Here is a 27,674-nt window from a genome sequence, read left to right as displayed (position 1 = left end):
CTGGGATTGTATAAGGGGCCCCCTATATCTTTCTCTATTGACCCCAAGGTCCCACCGATCAGACTAAAACCTCGCAGGGTCCCCCTGCCGCTCCTCCCCAAACTAGACATACAGCTGGACAAACTCATTAGCCAAGGTATTTTGGTCCCTGTGGAGCAGGGGCCATGGGAAACTCCCATAGTTACCCCTCTGAAGCCAGATGGCTCTTTAAGAGTTTGCGCTGATTACAAATCGACCCTAAACAAGGCACTCCAACACCACCCCTACCCCATCCCGGTTGTGCAACAACTGCTACACTCCCTGGGGGAGGGGAAAAGGTTCGCAAAGATCGACCTGGCGCAAGCTTACCAGCAACTTCCGGTCGATGAACAAACAGCAAACGCTCAAACAATTGTAACGCACAGGGGGGCTTTCAAATGCACGAGGTTACAGTTTGGGGTAAGCATAGCCCCAGGAATATTCCAGAGCATTATGGAACGCCTATTGTCAGGGGTAAATGGGGCCATTCCATACTTTGATGACATCCTAATTGCAGGGGAAAACCAGGAACAAGTAAACAAAAGAATAAGGGAAGTACTTAAGAGGTTACAGGACAAAGGTTTAAGAATCAAGCCTGATAAATGTGTCTGGGGAACCAACAGTATAGAATTCCTAGGATATAAAATAGATAAGGAAGGTATCCACCCCACAACAGAGAAGCTGAGAGCAATTAGAGAAGCCCCAGAGCCACGAGATAAGAATGAGTTGCAGGCATTTTTGGGCCTCCTTAATTTTTATTCCGTTTTTTTAAAGCAGAAGGCAACAGTAGCAGAGCCTCTCCATCGTTTACTCCAGAAGGAAGCCCGCTGGACATGGGGGAAAACTGAACGTGAAGCTTTTTCTCAAATAAAAAATTTATTAACTTCTAAAAGTGTAGTAGTCCAATATAGTGCTTCACTACCCATTAGGCTCACGTGCGACGCTTCGCCGTACGGCATAGGAGGAGTCCTAGCTCACGTTCTACCTAATAAGACAGAGGCCCCAATAGCATTTTTTTCAAGAACCATGACCAGCACAGAAAGGAATTATAGCCAGTTAGACAAGGAGGCTCTAGCATTAGTGGCAGGGGTAAAGAAGTTTCACAATTACATATTTGGAAGAAGCTTTGAGCTAGTCACTGACCACAAACCCCTACTAGGCCTGCTAGCCCCCAACAAGCCCACTCCACCTTTTATGTCTCCAAGACTAATCAGATGGGCTCTTTTCCTCTCAGGGTATCAGTATGAGCTCACCCACAAGGGGGGGAAGGAAATCAATCATGCAGACGGTCTCAGCAGATGCCCCATAACAGACTTAGTGGAAGACCCTGTTCCTTCCACAGATGTGTTAATGATAGAACTCGAGGAAAACCCACTAACCACAGCAAAAGAGGTAGCTGCACACACGCAGCAAGATCTCTTAGTGTCTGACAATGGGCCACAGCTAACAGCCAGGCAATTCGAATTGTTCCTAGATGGCCTAGGGGTCAGGCATGCCCTCATCTCGCCTTATTCGCCCTGGGCTAACGGATTGGCAGAACGTTACGTACGGGTGGCAAAGGAGGCATTGCGCAGGTCAGGCCCTGGGGATGTGCAACAGAACTTGGACCAATTCTTACTCACCCAACACATTACCCCTAACTCGCACACACATGTAAGCCCTGCAGAGTTATTGATGGGAAGGAAGTTGAGGTCACCACTAGACAGGTTAAACCCAAGGTTCTGTGTTAATAATAACCAAATGTGTACAAAACCTGAAAGAGAAATGTATTTGGGACAAAATGTATATGTAAAAAGTTTTGATGGAAATGTAAACTGGATGAAGGGAATTATTGTTAAGCAAAATGCACCTAAGACCTATGTTGTTAAACTAGAGGATGGTCGTTTGTGGAAACGACACATAGACCACATTCGGAAGCGAACAGAAAATCAATTGCCACAAACCGCTGACATGGACTCTCCCCCTTCAACAGACTTTAGTACATTGCCCGAAATAAGAGACACGCAAAGAGACTTATCGGGCCAGGGGGAACCATCCAGCGACGCCGAACCATCCTCGTCCTCCGAAGCCTTCGTTGGGCCCGCCAGGCCAAGTCCGCCACACCAGGAGAACAGCGGCGAGCCATCCTCCACAGTCGGTGGCGAAGGAGAAATTGAACTGCGCAGGTCAGCGCGAGCTCCTCAGAGGCCCCACCGATTGGACGACTTTGTCACATGGCTTTCTTGATGGATGTGTCCAACTATGAGGGGAGGGGTGTTGTATCCTGTAATGGCTACCTTGTAACTCTGTAAATAGTTTGTTCCTCTTTCAGCGCTGTCTGAGCCCAAGCAGGCAGTCGCTCCTGATTGGCTCAGACGCGGCCGGCTCTAGCTTTGGCGGGAACCGCAAATATATAAAAGGAGCGGTTCCTCCAGGCAGAGTCAGTCGGTACTCGCTGAATTGTCACTTTACCTTGCTGAGCTGTCACTTGTTCTCTGAGCTGAATAAAAGTACCGATTGCTCAAAAGATATCTACCTTCCTCAAGCACTATATGGATGGCTCCCACTCCCAACCGTCCCCGTTTATCTTGTTTTCTAAGCAAATAAACAGACTTTGCAAAACCATGCATGTTCTAAGAATATATGTGGAATAGAGAGATTCTGCAGAGATAGTCCAAGAGAAAAAACCGAATACGGAAGACAGAAGCCTTGAAGTCTGTCACCTTCCCATTTTATTTTGTTTAATTAATCCATTGGGGGAAAAGATATTAAACAGTTAGATTGGATCAGATGGGTTGGCCCAAATGCTGCAGATTGCTTGTCCATGTTTACAGGGATGGATATGAAATGTAGAAATCTTATTCTTCAGGCTCACTGTGGGGCAGAGGTAGGTTCTTCCTGGTTTATACCAGTTCACTTGATGTTTTACCGATGGCACCTCCCACCGAATAGAATTGCTAAGATGTACCCAAATACCTCCCCAAATTGTTGGAAATGTAAAAATGAAATAGGTTCCTACTATCATCAATGGTGGACCTGTAATAAAGTTCAGACATATTGGAGAATGATAGAAAAAATGATAAAAGAGATTACATTACATGAAATAGAAAAATCCCCTGAATTTTATCTTTTAGGTATAGCTAAACAGAAATATAAAAAAGATATTTTTTATCTGGTTGTACATATTTTAACAGCAGCCAGGATAGTTTATGCACAAAATTGGAAAGGGGAAGATGTCCCCCAAAAAGAGGATGTAGTTAAAAAAAAATTGGATTGTGCAGAGATGGATATGATGACAAGAAGGCTGAATGATCAAGAAGAATCTGACTTTTATAGTATTTGGAATAAAGTTTATACATGGATAGATAAGAATAAAGTTGAATACAAGGTTATGAAAACTGTATGAATATAATGAAATGTTATTGATATTTTTAGTTGTTGCTATTGTTGTTGGTTTTTCTTTTTTTATCAATTTAACTCTATGTTTATTAGAATATGTAAACAAAATTCTTCTTTTCAATTAGAATATTATTTTGACTTAAAGATTTAAGATTTTATCCTTTTTTCTGTATTAAAAATTGACTTCAAGAAAAGAGCGGTAATTGTAACCCCTACTATGTGTTTAAATGTTTGTAAGTTTGTATGTCTTTTTATTGAAAATTAATAAAGTTTTTGGGGAAAAAATGAACTGGCAGCAAACTGCTGGTGATGTCATGGAGGCCGTTCTGCTGGTGCCAGTCCATGGACACAACCATCTTTTTGGGGGAATAATTTTTGGGGATTTATTTTGGGGGGGGATTTTCCCCCTGACTTTTTTTCTTCAGCGCATGTGCAGAAGTTGAGTCCCCGATACTGCTCATGCACCCCCATCTTGTTTTTGCCTTTTTTGCGAGGGGTCACATAGCTGCACACCACCCAAAGCACACCACGCAGCCATGCAGCGTGAGAGGAAGTGAACTTGCGGAGAGGTACGTTAGAACCCATCCCTGCACTGTGGGTGTCTGATGTTAAGGCAATGTCAAGGGCTTCTTAACAGTCAAGATTCAGAGTTATTCATAACTTTTTCAGAAGCATAAAATCGCACCAAGATATGGTCAAACTTGCTGCTCCACTGGCAAACCCTGTACCGACACAAGCACAATGCTGCCATCAATATTGTCCATGTTTATGGTATATGGCAGTGGTTCTCAACCTGGGGGTCGGGACCCCTTTGGGGGTCGAACAACCATTTCACAGGGGTCGCCAAAGACCTTTAGAAAAGACAAATTTCCCATGGTGTTAGGAACTAAAGCTTCTGTTCCGGTGCCTTGGAACATATTTCTACAATTGGACCAATCAGGTGTTTACAGTGGGAGTGTCCCTCTGACCTTCCTGCCAATCAGCTTAAAGCTCTGTTGGGAGAACTGGCGCTAGGGTTGGGGGTCACCACAACATGAGGAACTGTATTAAGGGGTCGCGGCATTAGAGAAGTTGAGAACCACTGTATGGGATGCTTTAAGGACAAGTATAGGCGTATAGTATCTCTAGTTCTGTTTCCCTCTCCTTTCATAAAATGTCACTGATCAGTAGGAAAACAATTGGCTGGTCACACATTAGGCTAGAGATAGTGTTGTGGTTAGCTCTGGCCCTGCTCCTGCCCCAGGGACTGTGGATGTGGGGGAGACATCCACATGCTGCAGGCCTGTTTTGCTCCCGGTGGAATCTGCTGGTGAAGGCTCCTCTGACCAAGAAGACATGAGTGACAGGGAGGAGGAGAGTGTGGCAGACAGCTCAGAAGGAGATCAATTATCTAGCTCCTCCTTGGATTCAGAACAAGAGTTAATGATACAGCCACGCATGCGGAGAGCGATGCATAGGCAACAACAACTGAGAGATTATTATCAAAGAAAATGAGGCCACCTGTGGTTGGGTGAAGCTGTGGTAATTAGTGAGGCTGCTATAAATAGCAGCCTGTGGGTTTGGCCATTGTGGAGGATTATCTGATCATTGTGTTTCATGAATGTCTTGCTGACTTTGTTTGTTGACTTTTCACCACTTTGAAACCAAAGCAGAGCAAAGTGTGTTTCACTTTGTGGAAGAAGAAGGGCTGTGACTTTCTTCACAGCTGCAAGCTAAGTACTTACGAACTGATAAGGGACTTGTACAAACTACCAGGTTGTTTTGGGACGAGTGCTCTTTGCAATACAAAAATAGTGCTTAGTTTATTTTGAATTTTGTGATAAAGAACATTGTTTTGAATTTTCAAACATGTGTGTGTCTGAAATTTGTACCTGTGAATTTTTGGGAGGATTCTACCAGAGAGCCTGACAGAACAGATAGTAGGATGGAGACAGAGAAGAGTCCCGTTCTGATAATTGCTAGACCAGTGGATTTAACTCTTGTCAAAAATTGATCTGGCTATATAATGTCTTGCACACATATCTTTAGAAGGCCTCTCAGTTGAAATGGCACAATTCTAGAATAAGCGTTCAACTCACAATTAAAGAGCAGCCAAGCAACTCATTTTCTTACAATACCGTGTAGTTGTCCATTGTGTGACTGCTAACTTACTGTTGTTGAGACTGATCCAAATATCTGAGCTTCAGGAGCTGACGGAGAGAGAGAAATGCCAGCTTTGAAAGAACCAAACTCTGAAGTGCCCAAGCATATCTTGACAGTAGCCAAGGAAGGAAGAGAACACACCTTCACCTACGTAAAGTACCCAATAAATGTTGATCGAACTTTTGACTGTGACATTCAATTCAATTTCAATTCAATTTATTAGATTTGTATGCAGCCCCTCTCTGAAGACTCGGGGCAGCTCACAACAACAATAAAAACAGTATAACAATGGAACAAATCTAATAATAAAATTACATTAAAAAATCCCAACAATTTAAAAACCATACAACACATACATATCAAACATAAAATATAAGAAAGTCTTAATTCCCCCATGCCTGGCGATATAGGTGGGTCTTGAGTAACTTGTGAAAGACAAGGAGGGTGGGAGCCATTCTAATCTCCGGGGGGAGTTGATTCCAGAGGGCTGGGGCCACCACAGAGAAGGCTCTTCCCCTGGGGCCTGCCAAACGACATTATTTGGTCGACGGGACCCGGAGAAGGCCAACTCTGTGGGACCTTATCGGCCGCTGGGATTTGTGCGGTAGAAGGCGGTTCCGGAGGTATTCTGGTCCAATGCCATGAAGGGCTTTAAAGGTCATGACCAACACTTTGAATTGTGACATTGATTTGAATGGCCAGTAAAATATATCCAATTGCTCCCAGGACGGAATTGCCATAGTTTCACATGCTTTAAATAACCAAGTACTGCTGTAACACCAGAATGGGGAAGGAAACTTTTAAACTACATCAGGTATGGGTTGAAAAGGAGATGAAAGTAATTATAATAATAACAATAGAGTTGGAAGTGAATTTGGAGTTCTTCTAATCCAACCCCTGCTTAGGCAGGAAACCCTACACAAATGGTTACCCAACATCTTAAAAAATTCCAGTGTTGGAGCATTCACAACTTCTGTTCCACTGGTTAACTGTTCTGTCAGGAAATTTTTCCTTAGTTACTTCTAAGTTACTTCTCTCCTTATTTAGTTTCCACCCATTACACAAGTAGTATTTTGAATACATGGCATTAAAAAGGCTATGGGTAGGAATAGAGAAAGGCCTTCAATCCTGCCTGTTTGGCCCCAACATAGAACTAATGCAAGCAGATCAGTGTTTCTTAAACTTGAGCAACTTTTAAAATGTATGGACTTCAGAATTCCAGAATTCCCCGGGAGATGAAGCCCCATACATTTTAAAAGTTGCCAGAGTTTGAGAAACATTACAGTATTTCACTAATTCCCTGTAGTGGTTCCATGATTGAGAGAACCCGCTTAGGGCTGGCATTTATGTAATTCCTTTCCTACAGGCATTTTACAAGGCCTCAAACCCATTATTTTATTAGCGCTTTCCTCAAAGAGAACTAGGAGCTACGTAATCCAACTTTACTTATGTAGGTAAGGCCGTGTATTTTCTTTGTAAGGTATTATTGTTCACTTATTTTCTGCACATCATCTTGGCAAGGCTTTGCTATTAGTATGCGGTTTATGAACACCTTACATAAAGAACTAATAAGCATACCCTCTGTTAGTCAGCATCGCAGATTTCACTAGCTCAGCAATCTAAGAAGACATTTTAAAACAAGCACTGTCAAATCAGTTGCTGTAATTATTTATTTAAGTTTATTTGCTAAACTTATATCCCAGCTTTGTTTTGGCAATTTAAGGTGGTGTACATAATGGTTTCTTCTCCTGTTTTCACACAAAAGCAACAGGTGAAACAGTGTATCCCAAAGTGTACCTACCATCTGTTATATAGAAAACAGGGCCCTCCTAATTGGTAATTTTAAGACATGTGAGCTTCACTTCCCAGAGTTCACTAGCCAGGTGACTGGTTGAGGAATTCTGGGAGTTGAAGTCCACAGGTCTTAATGTTGCCAAGTTTGGAGACCCCTGTGCTAGGACAACTGGAATCTAGTTACAGTGGTACCTCTACTTAAGAACGCCTCTACTTAAGAACTTTTCTAGATAAGAACCGGGTGTTTGAGATTTTTTTGTCCTCTTCTTAAGAACCATTTTCTACTTAAGAACCCTGCCATTCCCCCTTTAATCCTGGCCATCTCCGGCTTTTCTGGGCTGCTAGAGGAGCCTTTCAGTGGTGCTTAAGGAAGCTTTGGCAGTCCAGAGTGAACGAAGCATTTTCCTTTCTCTGGGCGCTTGGAGAGGTAATAAACCTCTGCCAGGGCCCAGAGAAAAAAACCTCTTCCTTCGCTCAGAGCAGTGACTCTCTTCCTCCTCTTCTTCCCACCCAAATTCCGAGCTTTTATTACTTTCCTAATGGGTTTGCATGCATGATTTGCTTTTACATTGATTCCTATGGGGAAAATTGCTTCTACTTACAAACTTTTCTACTTAAGAACCTGGTCACGGAACGCATTAAGTTCTTAAGTAGAGGTACCACTGTATCTACCTCGGTATCTAAGAAATTCCACACAAATTTGGGGAAGAGCTGCAATATATCTTAACATACAAGATGACCTACTCACCCTCTCACTCTGTCTTTTTGTGCTACCGGGAGTGAAGCGTTAATGATAAAGAAACAGAGTTTCTAGATTAGAAAAGCTTTCCTTTTCTGCAATGTATCCCCCCCCCCTTTTTTTTCTGAAGAAATCAAATACAGAGAGAAGATTCTGAAAGGAGAATCTTGTACTGCAATGCAATGGCTAAGTTTGGTTTCCTAAGAACTAAAGGAGGAAGGGAAGGAAGACAACATCTCAGATAGTGGTGTCATCATTTCTCTGTCTGGCATTTTCCAATTTTGTTTCTTTTCCTCTTCCTGGTAGAGCTTGGAATCGGAACTCTCTACCCCAGCATCTCCAGAAAGAGTTTAAGTGGCAAAAGAAAACTAAACATCATCATCATCATCATCATTATTAATTAGATTTGTATGCCGCCCCTCTCCGAAGACTCGGGGCGGCTCACAACAGTAATACAAAAACAATATAACAGTGAGACAAATCTAATATTAAAATAAAACATATCTAAAACCCCAACAATTTAAAAACCATACAACACATACATACCAAACATAAAATATAAAAGCCTGGGGGAGGATGTCTCAGTTCCCCCATGCCTGGCGATAAAGGTGGGTCTTGAGTAATTTGCAAAAGACAAGGAGGGTGGGGGCCGTTCTAATCTCTGAGGGGAGTTGATTCCAGAGGGCCGGGGCCCCCACAGAGAAGGCTCTTCCTCTGGGGCCCGCCAAATGACATTGTTTGGTCGACAGTACCTGGAGAAGGCCAACTCTGTGGGACCTTATTGGCCGCTGGGATTCGTGCGGTAGAAGGCGGTTCCGGAGGTATTCTGGTCCAATGCCATGTAGGGCTTGAAAGGTCATTACCAACACTTTGAATTGTGACCGGAAACCGATCGGCAGCCAGTGCAGGCCACGGAGTGTTGCAGAAACGTGGGCGAATCTAGGGAGTCCCACGATGGCTCTCGCGGCCACATTCTGCACGATCTGAAGTTTCCGAACACTTTTCAAGGGTAGCCCCGTGTAGAGAGCGTTGCAGTAATCGAACCTTGAGGTTTCTCTCATTCTTTGCCTTTGAGTGGATTTTATTTTTAAAAGAAGGCTGAATAGAATTTGGCAGCTGATCTACTGATGAGGACAGTCCTGTTTCAAGATCAGTCAATGGACAGTCCTCTATCTGAAGGTTCTTCAAATCTAGTTGGAAGATAAAGAACCCAGGTTCTTTAGATTCAGGAGAGAAGTGTTTTTAATAGGAAAGTGAACACAAGAACAAAGGGGCACAATCTGAGGTTAGTTGGGGGAAAGATTAGAAGTAACATGAGAAAATATTATTTTACTGAAAGAGTAGTAGATGCTTGGAACAAACTTCCAGCAGACGTGGTTAGTAAATCCACAGTAACTGAATTTAAACATCCCTGGGATAAACATATATTCATTCTAAGACAAAATACAGGAAATAGTATAAGGGCAGACTAGATGGACCATGAGGTCTTTTTCTGCCGTCAATCTTCTATGTATCTAACCCTAACAAGAGGGTTTTTTAAAGTTACCTATTAACAGTGAGGGACATAATTAGGAGGACACAGTATTCTGCATTTATGGTAAGGGATGTTGCACTTTGTTTAACTCACAGTAATTATTTCTAAATGTAAGTCATTGGGATCAACGCAAGTACATTTTATGTGCATGCATTCAATTTTTATGGGAATCCATTTTCACTCACCTAAATTGATCACTCTGAGCTATGGTGTGGGGACTGAACTAGCCTTTCTTGTGTGGTTTATTGGTTGCCATCTCTGCTTCCTGATTCAATCAGAAAAGGTGCTAAGCATCAGGAGGCACATGGACAAATGACAGTGCTTTATAGTGAGACAATCTGTTGGCCACTGGTTATCTGAAAACCAAGATAAGTAATTGTATGAGTCTGAACCTAATTCCCATAGGTGAATTACGGATTCTGTCCCTTTTCTTTCTGAATACAAATATTCAGAAATGTCACAGAAATAGCAACCTCGTTTGTTTTGTTTTTTTGAATGCTAATCCTTTCTGAAAGCACTCGGTGCTGAACAAAATATGCACGGGAACATAAAGACTGGTCAGACCAGGAGCATCTCAGAGAACACAATGAAACTTAACTGTACACAGTGGTTCCAAAATATTGATTTATGCTGGGATGGGGACAGGGACAGAGGACAAACACACTGGAATGAGTGGACATTTGAGCAGGAATACTTTTACTTCAGTTATTATTTGGAAGGGTTTGTACCAGGTCTGGATAATCTTCGGTTTGCAAGGCCTCTACTTTCCAGATGTTTTTAGTGATCACCAGAAACAAAGGAAGAAGGAAGAAGCCTGATTCCATAGCAAACAGGACATAATGAACTACCTTTAAGAGAGTCCATGCATCCAAGCAGTGTGGTTACTTCATGGTTCAGTGCATCCTACAAACCCTGAACAAAACCTAATTGGATAAATGTAAGGATATATGAAAACCTTTGAAACTTCAGATCGTGCAGAATGCAGCTGCGAGAGCAATCATGGGCTTCCCAAGGTATGCCCATGTTACACCAACATTCCGCAGTCTGCATTGGTTGCCGATCAATTTCCGGTCACAATTCAAAGTGTTGGTTATGACCTATAAAGCCCTTCATGGCATCGGACCAGAATATCTCCGGGACCGCCTTCTTCCGCACGAATCCCAGCGACCGGTTAGGTCCCACAGAGTTGACCTTCTCCGGGTCCTGTCGACTAAGCAATGTCGTTTGGCGGGACCCAGGAGAAGAGCCTTCTCTGTGGTGGCCCCGACCCTCTGGAACCAGCTCCTCCCAGATATCAGAGTTGCCCCCACCTTCCTTGCCTTTCGCAAGCTCCTTAAAACCCACCTCTGTTGTCAGGCATAGGGGAATTGAAATTTCCCTTCCCCCTAGGCTTATAGAATTTATACATGGTATGCTTGTATGTATGAGTGGTTTTTTAAATTGGGGTTTTTTAGATTGTTTTTAATATTAGATTTGTTTACATTGTCTTTTTTATATTGTTGTTAGCTGCCCCGAGTCTTCGGAGAGGGGCGGCATACAAATCTAATTAATAATAATAATAATAATAATAATAATAATAATAATAATAGTGATGTCCCACTTGAAAAACATCACTGTTAGACTCCCTGCAATTTTCATACTGAAAAAACAGATCAATAGATGATGACTCTGCACTACCTCCTATAATATCTTGAGTCGCCAAAGACCTACGCAAGTGTCCTCTTTGGAGACTTTACTTCAGCATTCAAAACCATCATTCCAGACACTCTTCTAACTAAGCTGAACCAGCTAGCTTTACCTGAACACGCTTGTAAGGATCATAAGCTGCCTAACACACAGGAAGCAGGAGATGGAAGGTAAGCAGAATCACATCAGATAACTGTAGCTGTGTAATCTCTCTACTTCTCTCTATGTACCAATGACTGCATCTCTAACAATCCATCGGTTAAAACTATTGAAGTTCGCAGATGACACAACAGTGATCAGACCCAGTCAAGACAATGATGAATCCGCATACAGACAGGAAGTTGAACAACTAACCTTATGGTGCGATCGGAAGAATTTGGAACTGAATACACTCAAAACCGTAGAAATGGCGGTAGACTTTAGGAGAAACCAGCCCATATTCCCACCTCTTACAATACTAGACAACACCGTAGCAACAATGAGACCTTCAAATTTCTAGGTTAGACCACATTGCAAGATCTAAAATGGACACCTAACACCAAAAACGTCATCAAAAAAGCACATCAAAGAATGTTGTTTCTGCGCTAATTCAGACAGTTCAAACTGCCCAAGGACCTGCTAATACAGTTCTACAGGGGAATTACAGACTCTGTTATCTGAACCTCTACAACTGTCTGATTTGGTTCTGCAACCCAACAAGATGGACACAGACTTCAGAGGATAATTAAAACTGCAGAAAAAAACACCCAACCTGCCTTCCCTTGAGGACCTGTATACTGCACGAGTCAAAAAGAGGGCGGTGAAAATATTTACAGACACCTCACATCTGGACACAAACTGTTTGAACTCCTACCCTCAAAACGCTATAGAGCATGCACACCAAAACTAGACACAAGAGCAGTTTTTCCCAAATGCCATCACTCTGCTAAACAAATAATTCCCTCAACACTGTCAAACTATTTATTAAGTCTGCACTACTATTAATCTTCTCATCGTTCCCCTCACCCATCTCCTCCCACAAATGACTGTATGACTGTAACTTTGTTGCTTGTATCCCTACAATTTATATTGACTGGTTCCTAATATGATTTGATTGATTATTTGTACCCGGACTATCATTAAGTGTTGTACCTTATGATTCTGGATGAACTTATCTTTCCTTTTATGTACACCAAGAGCATATGCACCAAGACAAATTCCTTGTGTGTCCAATCATACTTGGTCAATACAATTCTATTCTATTGTTCTGTTCTGTACTAATTCTATTCTTAGTGTAAACCAAAGAGGCTCTTTAACTCCTGTTGAATAGGGCACTCTGCAAATGTTCATTTTAAAATTGTTTTGCCAATCAAGTGTGCTTCCCTGTTGTAGGTGATATTACTATATTTATTTATTTATTTATTAGATTTTTATGCCGCCCTTCTCCTTAGACTCAGGGCGGCTTACAACATGTTAGCAATAGCACTTTTTAACAGAGCTAGGCTATTGCCCCCACAATCCGGGTCCTCATTTTACCCACCTCGGAAAGATGGAAGGCTGAGTCAACCTTGAGCCGGTGATGAGATTTGAACCGCTGACCTTCAGATCTACAGTCAGCTTCAGTGGCCTGCAGTACAGCTGCTGCGCCACCCCGGCTCACTATATGCTATCTGTTGTAGTATCCCCAGGACATATTCATTGGAAATCCTGTTTCACTCACCAATTCTAGGCATCCACTTAGCAATCTTTTGAGTTCTTGAAGGCCCAATACAGGTAGTCCTCATGTTACAACCACAATTGAGCCCAAAATTGATGTTGCTATGTGAAACATTTGCTAAATGAGTTATCCCCATTTTCTTGCCCTAGTTGTTAAGTGAATCATTGTATTTGTTAAGTTAGTAACATGGTTGTTAAGTAGAATCTGGCTTCCCCCCACTGAGACTGCTCTTCAAGTGGTTGCCAAAGGGGATCACATGACCCAGAATGAGTTGCCAAGCATCCAGAATTTGATCATGTGACCACGAGGATGCTGCAGCAGCTGTAAGTGTGAAAAATGGCCACAAGTCACTTTTTTCAGCCCCACGGTAACTTTGAATGGTCACTAAATAAAGTGTTGTAAGTCGAGCACTACCTGTATTCCACCCTCCCTTCCTTCCAAAAGAGCTTAAAAACTCATCTTTGCCGCCAGGCTTGGGACTTTTAGATCTTCCCCCTGACCACTGAATGCTTTAAGTATGATTGTTGAATGTTTGGTCGATAAGTCTTTATTTTAATTGTTTTTAAGTTGTAGTATGAATTGGATCTGTTCTTATATATGCTGTGAGCCGCCCCGAGTCCTCAGAGAGGGGCGGCATATAAATCCAATTAATAAATAAATAAATAAATAAATAAATAAATAAATAAATAAATAAATAAATAAATAAATATTGATGCAATTGGAATTGATGCAAACCACTTGTCCTACAAATATTAGAACTTTATTCATCCCTAGTATAGATGAAAATTCAACGGAGTCTCTGTGTAGGAGAAAAGAAAGTATTATATTATTCAAATACCACTTCCTCATGGACCTTTATCATGATTTTTATCATGCTCTGGAATTGCCCTCAAATCCTGCAATTCCTACCCGCTTATTTCCTTTCATGTGGCCTCCATGTTTGACAGATTTGGATTCAAACCAATAAGAAACTATTGAAGTATTAACTCGGATACCTGAGCTGAATCAAACTTACACACTTTTAAACCCAACTATTACATTAAAGGAATAAACAGTATATGTCCTTAAGGCTACATTCTGAAAATGCTTACGCGAGAGCAAGTTCTGCAGCTATCTATGGAACTTACTTATGAGCATCCAAAAAGATCAGGCAGCAGGAAGTAAGGGCACAGTTTATTTGGACATAAGGCCTAGTGTATTTAGAGGTAATTCCATTCAAGACTGAGCTATGCTGGCATACAAGTTATCCTTGGGCACATAGATTTACAAGGCAGCTAATAAATTAAATTACAGATGATCCCACCTAATGCAGGATCAAGATTTTCAATCAATTTGTCAAATACAACAAAATGCTCCCACTGGCACATTATGCTAAATCAATGGTTCTCAACCTTTCTAATGCCACCACCCCTTAATACAGTTCCTCATGTTGTGGTGACCCCCAACCATAAGTCTAGCACCAATTCTCTCAACAGAAATTTAAGCTGATTGGCAGAAAGATCAGAAGGACACCCCCACTGTAAACACCTGATTGGTTGGATTGTAAAAATATGTTCCAAGGCACCAGAATAGAAGCTTTAGTTCCTAACACCATGGGAAATTTGCCTTTTCCGAAGGTCTTAGCCGACCCCTATGAAATGGTTGTTTGACCCCCAAAAGGGTCCCGACCCCCAGGTTGAGAACCACTGTGCTAAATAAATCCTAATGAAAGAGTTCTCGCTTTATACTAGGCCCCAACCAACCAAATTAACACTTTCAAAAAGCAAATTATCCATGCCTGCTCAAAAATTGACATAATGAGACATCTGTAGTTATGAAAACCTTTGAAAGGCTACTGATGTCCCACCATCAAGGAAGTGGGCGACTATTGGCCAGTTGCTGTAACATCTCTAGTTATGAAACCTTTGAAAGGCTAGTGATGTCCCACTTGAAAACCATCATGGATCCACTGTTAGACCCCCTGCAATTTTCATACTGAACAAACAGATTCACAGATGATGGCTCTGCACTACATCCTACAACACCTCGAATCTCCAAAGACCTACGCAAGGGTCCCCTTTGTAGACATAATGAGACTACTGAGATACTTACTTGGTTAGATTCCCATAACAGGCTTTTATTTTTAAAAAATAAAAACAAAGGAACAAGTAAGATAAGCCCGGTACAAAAGAAAAGTTTTACAAATAATAATTAAAACATCCTCTGCGAAAAGATGTTTTGGCTGCTTAAAAACCCCCCAGGAATCCTGGATGAACAACCTCAGAAGCAGTGGTAGGCTCCTACGGGTACGGTGGTCAGGTACGCAGTACCAGTAGCAAACTTTTGGTCAGGTACACAATACCAGTAGCAAAATTTTGATCCCCCCCCCCCTTTCTTTTCCATTCTGGGCTCTGGGTATGTTTTTCCCATCACAGTAAATGAGGTTGGATGTGTATAATTTTTGAAGAGCTGTGCTTGCATGTGTGTACATACACTTTATATAGTAGATAATCAGGGATGGGCTACTGCCCGGACAGGGGGGGGGACGCAATGGGGTAGCAAAAATGGAGCTCCACCCCAGAACACCCAGTTTGCACTGAAAGATGTTCAAACAAAATGCAGAAGCCAAAGTGTGGTAGTAAAAAAAATTGGTAGTCCATCACTTGTCAGAGGTAACATGGAGGAAGGAGCTTTCCTCCTGTCCATTGGGGAGGGGGGCAAGGGATGAGGAAAAAAAGCCTCCTTTGCTACCGGCCCTGAACCTAGCTTACACACCGGGAGCTCGCAAGCCTGTTGCTAATTGCGCCGACTTGTTGCTCCATCCCCAAAGCCTGGAGGTTGGATGGAGCAACCTTACGCGGGGCTTCTGCCTCTCTGGTTAATTAGATTGGGGGGGGGGAGAAAGAGAGATGAATGCGTGGCACCTGGCTGACAACGGATTAAGCCGCTAAGAGAGAGAGAGACAAGGGACCGGGGGCAACCCGGAGATCCCTTCAAAGCCGATACCGTCCGGCTCTGCATCCCTGGCGCTTTTTTTTTTTATCAGTCGCTAACACCCAACGGCCTCCCTCCCTCCCTCCTCCGTGTCTCCTCTCTCTCTCTTCTCGGGGCGGCAAGCCAGCGCTTCCTCCTTTGCAAACTGCAACTCTGTGTAATGGAGGGGGAAGAGGCAGCAAGTCGCCGCCGCCGCCAGATGGTACGTTGCCGCCGAGAAGCCTTTATTATTATTTTTTTTACTAAAGTCTGCACACTTCCTCCTTCGGATCCCCCCCCCCCGCCGTCGTTCGAAAGAAGAGGAAAAGTTATTTATTAATACGCAAAGTGGGGAAGGGGGGGGGCGCGAGAGAAAAGAGGCTTGAAAGTTTGTGCCCTGGATGCTTTTTGGGCCAAGTGTCGCCCTAGTTGCTAAGTAGTACGCTTCCTTTTGGGGCGGGGGGGGGTTGAGGAAAAAGAGACAGAGAGAGAGAGAGAGAGAGAGAAAGGAGGAGGAAGGAGAAAAGTTCTACTCACTCTTCTTGGAGGAGGAGGAGGAGGAGGGGCCCCTCCCAGCCAAAGAGAAGGAGCGAGCGAGAGAGATAGGGATGCTACCGCTCGCAACCAACAAGCGAGCAGCAGCCTGGCTGAGTAACACGTCCCCTGGAGACTACTAGCAGGAGCAACACGTGATGTGTCTACTTAGGGTGAGAGGGGGAGAGCGGCTGAGGAGTGGGCAGGGGGGCGAGGACGGGGCCGCATTCGAAGCCCCGCTGTAGGAGCCGAAGGTCCACAACTTTGGTCCATCTTCTTTCCAGCGGCGGGAGGGGAGAAGAGGAAGCAGGGAACTTTATCGTAGAGTTGATGAACTTTGCACATCCATAGAAACGCCATTTTGAATTTGATTCCTCCCTCTCTCTCTCTCTTTCACCCCCTTCTCCCTCCGCAACGAACTTGGTTTTTCGCTCCCTCTCTCGGCTGTCTCTCTCTCTTTTTCTCCCCTTCCCACCTTCTCCCCCCTCTCCCCTCCTCCCACTGTTATTATCATTACTCCGCCGCTTCGATCGCACCATCGCCAGTCCAGCTTTTCCCATCATGGCTCGACCCAAGCAGCCCAGTCTGGAGCAAGTCAAACGTAAGTCTTAGCGCAAGGTCAAATTGCCTTTACCTGCGCCTCGGAAAGAAACGGAAAGGGGAAAAAAGGAAGAAAAAAGAAAAGTTTCGGTGGGCTTAAAGAAAGCAAAGCGGGGAACGTATTTGAGGGTGGATGAGACGGAAAGGGGGAGGGGGAGGAGGAGGAGAAGTCGCGTTTTGACCGTTTTGAGAGTGACAGGACTCCCCCACCCCTCGTTTTTAATGTCTTTGCACCGTCGCTTTTTTACGGAAGGGATAAAAAAAAAGTTTCGAAAAAGTTGGATCTGGCAAGCAGCAGCTTGGGCGATGATGCTTGGAAAAGCCCGTGCAGCCTTTTTTTCCCTTCCTTCTTCTTTTCCTGCTTTTCCACCCCCATCCCCCGCTCCTCCTGGCCTCCCCCTCCTCCTCCGCCACTCCCCCCCCTCCTCCTCTTCTTCCGTGTTGCAAACTGTACCAACCAGCAACACCCGTTGCAGACTGTTGCCTGCAGGACCTGATGCTCATCCATATTAAAACCGTCTCTCGGAGCTCAGGAATTCATCCAGATCATCTCTCTGGCCTCCCCTCCTACAGCAAAGTTTATTTTTAACCAGCGAAGTTTGGAAAGGGCCTGCGAGAAGCAGCATCTTTTAACCCAATTGGCCTCCCAGGCTCGCGTCAAAGCACATCCCTCCTCTGGCTCGCTTCCCCCCCCCCCCAAGCCCTTCCTCCAGTTGGTGAAGTTTTTATGATTTGTTGACAAAGATGATGGAGGAGCGAGATGGCGTTGGGCTCCCCCTCTTTTGATGTGGAAGTGGCCTCATCTTTCTCAAGGTAGAGAAGCCTTTGGAGTTGTGTGTGTGTGTGTGTGCGCGGATTGAAAGGGGGGGGGCAGGAGGAGAAACTCGTTTGGGGCTTTTTGGCTCTTCCCGGGCATCTGTTGCTGTTAACTTTTCTGCCTTGTTTTTTTAGGGCTGTCTGGAAGCATCTGTGTTATGCGTGTGTGTCTTTTAATTCTGGAGTTGGGTACTACTCGTCCCCCCTTCGCTACCCTCCCCTCCACCCTGGGGCGGGGAAGGGGGAGGTAGGAGCTTTTGTGGATGGTGCCAGCTCCTCGGGTATTTTTCCTTGGGCCTTCCACCGGGAAGGTGCCAGGCACCACCACCGAAAGCCCTTTAGAAGAAGAACGCCCTTTCTGGATTTTCCTCAGAAAGTTTTTTGGGGGAGAGAGGAAAGAGGAGATGGACTCCACCCCCACACCCCCTTCTGTCAACTGGACAGACATCTCTCTCTGGGTGTACAGACATCTCTCTCTCTGGATCATAGAAGGAAGCGCGCATTGTCACGAGTACAGGAAAAGCACCCGAATGTATCCGAAACCAGGAAAAACGGGTCTCGCCTTCTTTCTGAGAGGCTGTTTTTAACTAAACTTGAGGAAAAGTTTTCACATCTTAAAAAGAGTGGTCCAGATCTGTGGTTCCTTTTCTCACCGCCTTTCAACCCCATCGCCCCCCCCTTCTTGGATCGCTACATCTAAAACGAATTGCAAAACACTCCCCTTCTCCCCCCTTCCCCCCCCCATTTCTGTACGTGTTGATGCAGACTAGTCGGGACTCGTCTCTTAGGAAGCTGCGACCTTAAACGTTGCTAAGAAGCGGGGGGGGGGAGGCTTTCCTCTCCCACGCCCCTTTCAGATCGGAATATCCCCCCCCTCCACCCCTTCTTGACTTGACAGACAGGGATACAGTTCCTCCTTTCTTTGAGCGCTTAAGCGAAAGGTTGGGCCTGATCCTTCGTCCTCTACAACGCACGCCCACCCCAGCCTCCATCGCTCCCCTCCAGTTTGTAAAAGCAAACAAAGTGAGCCTGCAAAAGTAATGATAATAATAATAATAATTAATAATAATTGCTGCTTCAGGGCGCTGGATCCTAAAACTGACTTTTTGCTGCTCCCTGCCCTTCTTTGTAGGAGGGGCGGCCTGGGAGAGAGAGCGTGTGTGTGTGTGTGTGTGAGAGAGAGAGAGAGAGAGAGAGAAAGAGGAAAGAGCAGCAGCAGCCGCGGGAAACGTGGTTGCTGCTCCCGCTGCTGAGCCTTCTCATCAGTTCCTCGTCGTCAGTTTCCAGAAGTTGTGCAACAGGCGAAACGCATCTCTCTCTCGTTGCTGGGCAGAGGAGGCGAGTTGGAGATGCTGAAAACTTCGTGGAGGGAGGAGCCCGGCGGGCGGCTGCTGCTGTTGTAGCGGCAGCCTGTTGATGGTAGAGGTGGATTGAACTTTGTCATGTCGGTTGATAAGTTTGTTCTGGCTCCCCCCCCACCTCCCTCGCTTCTGCGCTTGCTCTCTTTCCCACCCCCTCTTACCTCTCGGCGTTACACTATCTCTCTCCCTCTCTGGAGTGCTCTGCAATGCATCCTTGATAGGTTATAAAAGGGGAGGGCAGGCGTTTCTCCTGGCTCAGCAGATTTTGCCCTCTGTAGCTCGGTTTTAGAAGATACAACTAGAAGCCAGAGCCTGGTGGGCAGCCCCTATATCTACCGCAACTTTACAACACATAGAACCAGCTCCGGAGCTCACACTTCTGGAGGAGGTGTGTGTGTGTGTAGGACATTTTTTTAAAAAAATCACTGGCCTGTCCCAAAATCTTCAATTACATCTCTGCCATTTTAAATAGTTATATACTATTTACGAGGGAGGAAAATGTGGATGGAAGAGGCGAGGAACAGATTAAAAGTGTGTTTGCAGTAAATCCGGGACTGGTTTTTTTGCACTAAGTTAGATCTACCCTGTGGCAATTTTGGTTCTACTTCGTGGCTGTTTTGCCTTTTGAAACAAGCCGAATTGCAGCGAATGTAGTTGGGGAATGTGAATTGCACCAGTGTGAATATGGTAAACGGGATCCTTTTGATCTGGAAACCAGCAGTCTGGGTTCCTTGGTGGCATTTTTGGTGACTGATTCAATTCTTTTGATAACAGCTGCCCCACCAGTTTTAAAGGCTTTGATAGTGAGATGGCTATTAGAATTTTCACCCCCAGACGTTCTACAAGAGTTTGGAAAAGTTTAACAGTGGTCGCAGTTCTCAAAGATCAACTTGTGGGTGCATGTACAAGAGAAAGGGAGGTGTCTAAGTGACTCAGGATCACACAAGACATATTTGTTTTGTTTTCCTGTTTGGAGGCTGGGGGGGGGGTGGGTTATAGTCCTCTCTTGCTGTCTGTATATAATGCCCATTAGCATTAACTGGTGTTATGTACATCCTTCAGAGAAAAGACCCTTTTGTGTGCTAGAAACTCAGAAACAGCATGGCTCCATCATCCAATCAATCAAGTTACCACAACATGTCTTTTGGTCCTTTGCTTTAAGATGCACCTAATGGTTTTATTTGTTTTAGTGCAACTCCCCCCCACCAAACCCCCCCCCCCCCATGTTTGGTGTGTGTGTGTGTGACAGTATATTTAAACAGAACCCCCCCCCTACATTTTTGCATATCATTTTGCTTAATAATGCATGCCATTTCAGTTACTTGCAATTTCCATGAACTTGCATTTTAATTTCTGTTTCACTCTTAAAGCAACATTTCAAGATAAGAACACTTTTGAATTTGCTCTCTCTAAAAATTAAGATGTTTGAACAAAGGCGAATGCAGCTTGGTTCTAAGCCATCTTGAGCAGCAGACGCTTTTATCCTTGCATTGTTACATCACCTGTTTTGTCTTTTGAGGGCCTAGAGTTCTTTGAAGTAAAACTTTAAGATGCAAAACCCAAAAGTCCTCTTTGCATAGCTAGTGGCTCTGATAAACTTGTTTTGGCCTGGGGCAGAGGTTGTGCTTGAAAACTCCCTCTATTTTTAAAAGGAGTTTTATGGGATTTCATCACTTACTTGATAAGCCTGCATTCCAGTATCCCCTTTCCATTATTGAAGTAATATGTTGTTCAACTACATTGGTTCCCCCCCCCCCCCCTTGTAGTGCAAATTGATGTTTATACTGGTCACAGCTAGTAAAAACTAGGTATCGTTGCTAGATCTCTCAGGTTGTACTTATTATCCTTTGTGAAAGTAGGTGGTGCATAGAAGGTCATAGGATAAGTGTTGCTAAGCAGCTAAACAGATGCTAAAATTAACCCAACTGCATCTACCAGGGTTTCACTCTCTTCTTTTTGTCAATGAAATGCAATTGTCTAATGTTTTAATTAATTGAATTGTGTGACGGCACATCTGCTGGAAGAGCTAGCAAAACATCACCCAACATGGCAATAATTTACCTTGGAAGGTCGTTTAGGAATCAGAATAACAACAGTTGAAAGGGACCTTGGAGGTCTTCTCCTGTAACCTGGCTGCTCAGGCAGGAAACCCTATACCATTTTGGTTGTTTAATATCTTCTGGAAAACTTTCAGTGCATTGGGAAATTCATTGGAGCATAGTTCCAGTATTGGAGCATTGTAAAATTCTAAATTATTGTAAATAAATGTACAAGAGCACTTCTTATATATAGTGAGTAGGTGACCTGTCTTTGCTTCCTGAAATTAGATGCTTCGTTTGGAAAGTACTATGCTAAGAAAGAAATGGGGATACTTCCTTGCTTAAAAAATTGCAGTGGTATGGCACACTTTAAACAATGCCTTTATAAAAGAAAAATCGTATAGAAACTTGGCATCATGAACCTTAGGTTAGAAGATTCGGTAGTGAATACCTTTTTTTGCACCAGGCTATTGCCTCAGAGTAGGGCCAGAATCCTAGCTGGGTGGGGCTACGTACTGTTTCTATCTTAACCTTTTATTCCCCTCCCTACCCACCCCCAGCAGATGGCTAGAAAGGAAAAAATTCCACTTGATCTTGCAGAAGATTTCTGAAGGGCTTTGTATGGGCCTGCTAAGGGAAGGTTACCCACTCCCAATTCCAGGAGATACGTAGTTAGGACAGAAGTCTTTGCTGAAGCTGTCTCTCTAGGATTTGTGAGATTGTTGCCCTAATTACTACAGTAGTAGTTTCCGTGCAGACTGCAACTCAGCATGCTTCCATCCAAGAATAAGTTTGGAATACTGGGGATCACTTATCAGAAAAGTCAAAATATGTCTTTGAATGGGAAGTTGGCGTTTTCCAAATGCTTTTTTAAACAATTAAAACAACAAATCTTATGAAATTTTTTGGGGTGGGTTTTTTTTGTTGTTCTGTCCTCTAGAGCAGTGTTTCCCAACCTTGGCAACTTGAAGATATTTAGACTTCAACTCCCAGAATTCCCCAGCCAGCGAATGCTGCCTGGGGAATTCTGGAAGTTGAAGTCCAGATGTCTTCAAGTTGCCAAGGTTGGGAAACACTGCTCTAGACTCCTTGACCCATGTGAGTTTTAAAGCACAGGTGGAATATAATTTTTGTCCCTCATCCAGATGTAAGATGGGTGGAGAAAGTAAAACAGGGCAATATGTATAGTAACGTTTTGGTTCTAACCATTTTTGCATATGATTTAAGTCTGTTCTTTTGTATTGCTCCAGCATTCAAACTAAAGAAAAATAAGTTAGTTTTCTTAATTCTTTTACTTATGCCCTGTTGGTTAATATAATTTTTTATACATTGCACCTGATGATTATAACTTGATCTTTTTTTCTCTCTTTTACAGATATAAAGTGCTTTTCTGAAGAGCAGTTTGAAGTTTAGAAAAGGTAGGAATTGTTTTAAATTTCTATTCATCTTCTCTTAAAAGATCTTTCTAAAACAAGCATGTAAAGGAAAAAGCATATAAGAGGGATGGCAAAAAGACAACAGTGGGAATTTATAAGAAAATCTTATGGGGGCTGGTAATTCTGAATGAACAGGTGATTGTGGTATATGACAAAGTCATATTTTTAAAAGTGTTTTAAAAACTTCATTCTTATTGATGTTAACATTGTATGTATTGATATTTATTAATATTACAATCAGCCATTGTGAGAACAGACTACTAGACTAAATGGCCCAGGGGTCCCATCCAGCAAGGAACTTCTTATATCTTTTAAACAGAGATATACTGTATATGGCTCTTTAGTTGCCTACAAAATTTCATTGTGTGTTTCTAGCCCTGATGACAACGATAAAAACATGAAAGCTAGATTTGAAACAGTGGAAGACATAGCAAAGTAATTGACAATTTCATATGATAATGGTAGATGAAAATATAATAGAGACTGGATTTATGCAGTGTTTAAGTTCCTATTTTTACTTTTAAATATGGTTTAATTTGAATAAAGAAGTGGAGAAAATGTTTTTTGTTCCTATGTTGGTAGCATTTATGTACATTGGGTATATCTGAAAAATTGTCATTGTTGCAATCTAAAATGTCCATTTTTTAAATCTCTGCTTCATTTACCTGCTACTTTTACTTTCCCCATTCTAGCTATTGCAAAAAACCGAAAAAACAATAATGTATGAAGTCTTCGTGAATTGTAATCTGTCAAATGATTTGCTGGATTGGAAAATGTTATTTGGAAGTAGGCATGAGAGGATTGATAAGAGCTAAATCATTTATTTTTATTGCATGGGTTTATGAATACTGTACAGTATTTGGAATTTGCTCTCTTGCTTTACCTGGGTATGGATACTGTAGGAGAAGATGCTGCTATATAGGAAAAAGTTAGATGTGTGAAAGATGAGCTTTTAATTTGTTCAGGAAATCAGTTTTTCTGAACTAAAGATGATGAACACAAGTGTAGTATTTGGGGCAGCTTTAGGGAGAAATCTTTGTACAGATGGTCCTTGACTTAACAGTAGTCTATTTAATAACCATTCAAAGTTACAACATCAGTGAAAAAAATGGCTTATGACCATTGAAGCATCTTCATTATCATGTGATCAAAATTCAAATGGTTGGCAGTTGACTCGTATTTATGACAGTTGCAGTGTCCTGGGGTCATGTGACTCATCTTTTATGACAAACAACTTCAGTGGGGAAGCCAGATTCAACAACCATGTTACTAACTTAAGAACTGCAGTGATTCACTTAACAACTGTGTCAAGGAAGGTTGTAACATGTGGCAAAAAACCTCACTTAACGAATGTCTCACTTAGCAAGAGAAATATTGGGCTCAGTTGTGGTCGTAAGTCGAGGACTACCTGTAGTTTTTTACGGAGAACATCCAAGTGTGTTAAAGTTTCACTATTGAATAAAGGCCATTAAAATCAGCAATTTGTCCTTGAGTTATTGGAATAACTCAGTGCTTCTCAAATAGTGGGGCGCACCCCCCTGGGGGGGCATGGAACAATGCTAGGGGAACATATGTTGTCCCTCTTGATTGATTCTCTTGGATCGGGAGCGTTTTCCTAGTTGCACGCTGCTCCAAGAGACGGCGGCCCGGCGGGGAGGGTCAACTGTGTGGGCTCTTGTTCTCGGTGGGCTCCGCGGTGGCCATGAACGGTGTGGCGAACCTGCTGCTGGACAGAGGCGACGCTTATGGGCCAGGCTGATGACCCCAAAACATCAGCTTGGTTAAGCTGGCCTTGCCCTGTATCAAAATACAGGGACCAGAGTACCTCCGGAACTGCCTACTACCGCACGAATCCCAGCGGCCGATAAGGTCCCACAGAGTTGGCCTTCTCCGGGTCCCGTCGACTAAACAATGTCGTTTGGCGGGCCCCAGGGGAAGAGCCTTCTCTGTGGCGGCCCCGGCCCTCTGGAATCAACTTCCCCCGGATATTAGAACTGCCCCCACCCTCCTTGTCTTTGGTAAATTACTCAAGATTCGCTTATACCGCCAGGCATGGGGGAGTTGAGACACCTTTCCCCCCAGGCTTCTTTATATTTTGTTTCATGTTTGGTATGAATGTGCTGTTTGGTTTTTAAATATGTGATAGGGTTTTATATGCTTCTTTTAATATTAGATTTGTTTTGTTATAATATTGTTTTTATTGTTGTGAGCCGCCCCGAGTCTTCGGAGAGAGGCGGCATACAAATCTAATTAATAATAATAATAATAATAATAATAATAATAATAAGGCCCTAACCACTTGGTGTGCAAACACTAAAATTTCATTGGGCCCAGATCGGAGAATTGGGGGCAAGTGAAATGTTTCCTTCTTCCTGGGGAGGTCGTCATAACAGGAAATAATTGAGAAGCACTGGAGTAACTGAACATGGCTGTAGAAACCATCCCTTCACCACCTTGTTGGTGTTAAAAGGGCAGCACTTTGAAGGTAGCAATTCTTAAGACGGCAACATCTGCGGTGTGGTAGCTTAACCGAAGCATCCTTGTCTCTGTTCTTTATGAATCTTCTTGAGGCTGTTCTGATCCAAGTTATGAAACTTTTAAGTTCTCCTGAAACATTACTGAGTTTTTGCTAGAGATTGAGGCCCGAGCATTATTGCTGCGCTGCGCCGTATATGCATACACCCGTATATATGAGGTAGGGTTATTGTGCAGTTTGGATTTAGTGCAGTGGAAAATGATTGAGGGTAAGCTAACTGAGAAAGGTCAGGCTTGCTAGTTGAATCACGCAGATCCATGTCTCCTGGAGAGGGCAATGATTCTGGAATTACACCCAATCTCTCTCTCCATAGCTGAAGAACCTGTGGATTTTGTTGCCTCCAGAAAAGTCATTCTAGTGCATCTGGTTCTAACTCACTACCTCTCCAGGGTTTTTTTTTTTCATGCAAACCTGCTTTGCAGTCAATAAAAGGTAGTTCTCTGAATAGGAGCTGTGGACAAAAGAAGTAGGTGATGGGTGGGGATTGTTTATTCAACGTTATTCAAGTAAGTCGTGTTAAGGGAATTGGAGGGCCTCTGAGATAGGGTAGCTGAATAGTTTTAAAAAGGATTCACCTCCAGACTTCCAAGGGGGTAATACCAACAAGACCCGAGGTTAGCAATTGAAACCCCCCAGACAAGCATTGTTAGGTTAAAGACACCCAGAAGAGGATTATGGATGGCTTTGAAGCTGTTTTCCTTCCCTTTGCTTTAGGCCAGGGTCTGTACTGAGTCTCCAGACGCAAAGGGTTATTTGTATTAGGGTCAGTTTTGTAAGTTTGCAAATTTTAAAAATTAAATTCAGCATCCGATTTTGCTGTGTCTCTGGTATGCCAGGTATATGTATAAGGAAGTCCTTTGAAAGCAAGTCCCCCCCCATTGTTCAATCATTCACAAATGTATACTATTTGAGCAGCAAGCCACAATGGTTTTCTCCAACTAGATTGCCTCCAGGTTAAAATTCTTCCTCTCTCTAGTTAGCCTGGCTATCCATTTGGGATAATGATATTGTAGGCGAGGGCATCTGCATGTATCAGCTGTGGAATGTCACTTATCACATTCTTAAAGTTATTTTAAAAAAAAATATTTTTATTAATGTTTATAAGTACAAAGGCAAAATAACTAATATAAACTACCGGTAAAAGAAAATAAAGGCAAAGAAGTATGAGAAGTGAAAAAGAAAAGAAAAGATGTATAAATTTGACTCCTCCCTCCCTCAAGTATTTCAATTACTTAATGACTTCATTAATATTTCACTTTTTAAAAAAAAAAAAAACCCTCTCTTCTTCCAACATCTCATCCTTTATCAAAGTGTAAAAATTAATCATTCAACATTAATCAGCAAAAGTCTACAAAGAGTTACCAGAAATAGTAACATAACATCCTTAAAAGTTATTTTCAAGATTGTAAAACTTTACCTTTTTATTTTGGAATTTATGTTTCTCCAGTGGATTTTTTAAATTAACATTCTGAGAAATAGCCCTTTATTGGGGCCAATCTGAATAAATTTCCATATGGGAGATAACCTCATTATTAGTTTTTGCTTAGCTAGTAGGATATTTATCCAATGGTTTAAAAGGCTATTTCATAAGTAGTCATATGAAACTAACATTCATATGATTACTAATTTCTTCCTTTGTGTATTATTTCAAGAATAACTTTTATTAGAAGTTCTCCTTTCCTTAGAGAACATCTTTGTGCATACACAGAAGTGGATTGCCCTTGTTAGTGTGAAAAAAATAATTGAATTCCCATATGCACCATGAAGCTGCTTGATTTTGGCTTAGCATGTTGGGTGATCCTAAAGCATTGTGGTTTTTAAATCGTTGCTTGTAACAGCTGTTTCCTCCACGAATCATGGTTAGCGAAATTGTGGTTTGGTGCTGTATAGAAAGGAGGCCATTAAATTCCTCAATTATAATGAGTAAACGAATTCTATAAATGGAATGAGAACAACATGGCTAAAATAATATCAGTTCAGACTTAAGTTTCAGCAGAGATTTGGAAGCTGGGTGCTACTTGCCTAGGTGAAAAATGCACCAGAGATTTCCACAGGAAGCGGGTCATAAAAGTCAAGATGGCCGGCATGGCCACGTGGATTGGAGCCTTGCCTCTTTTCAATGTGACTTTCCCAGGGGTTGCCTGAGTGTGATGTTACACATTTAAAGAAAGGGGGAGGCTATTTGATCTCACAATTGCAGCTGCCATCTTGATTTTTGGCATCATCACTGCTTATCAGAACTGACAACCATCCAGTTGGTTTGACAGCTGCACTTGCACACAGTGGTTTTTTGGGGGTTTTTTTCTGTCTCCCTGATCACTTACTCTGCAGGATTTTCAACTGCAGTTGCCAAGATTTGAAACCTCGGTGCTTCTGCTATCGGAGCAACAATCTTTTCATTGGCTTGGTTCTC

General features: G+C 42.8%; 1 protein-coding gene across 9 annotated transcripts in view; it reads left to right on the top strand.

Annotated features, from left to right (window-relative positions):
* Positions 1-15,927: 15,927 nt before the first annotated feature.
* Positions 15,928-27,674, top strand: part of RREB1 (ras responsive element binding protein 1) — a 238,983-nt gene continuing 227,236 nt past the window's right edge. For 4 of the 9 annotated variants that reach the window (XM_070747212.1, XM_070747216.1, XM_070747215.1 and 1 more), the window contains exons 1-2: positions 16,672-17,074; positions 22,665-22,707. The gene's annotated coding sequence lies outside the window, so the exon portion shown is untranslated. Of the gene's footprint in view, positions 16,163-16,425; positions 16,647-16,671; positions 17,075-22,664; positions 22,708-27,674 lie in introns of those variants that run through there. The other 5 variants (XM_070747213.1, XM_070747211.1, XM_070747209.1 and 2 more) reach the window with 4 other exon arrangements.

Source organism: Erythrolamprus reginae, chromosome 3, assembly GCF_031021105.1.
Source record: "Erythrolamprus reginae isolate rEryReg1 chromosome 3, rEryReg1.hap1, whole genome shotgun sequence".
NCBI lineage: Eukaryota > Metazoa > Chordata > Lepidosauria > Squamata > Dipsadidae > Erythrolamprus > Erythrolamprus reginae.
The sequence above is the reverse complement of the archived record's forward strand: the minus strand, read 5'-3'. Positions and strand labels throughout refer to the sequence as shown.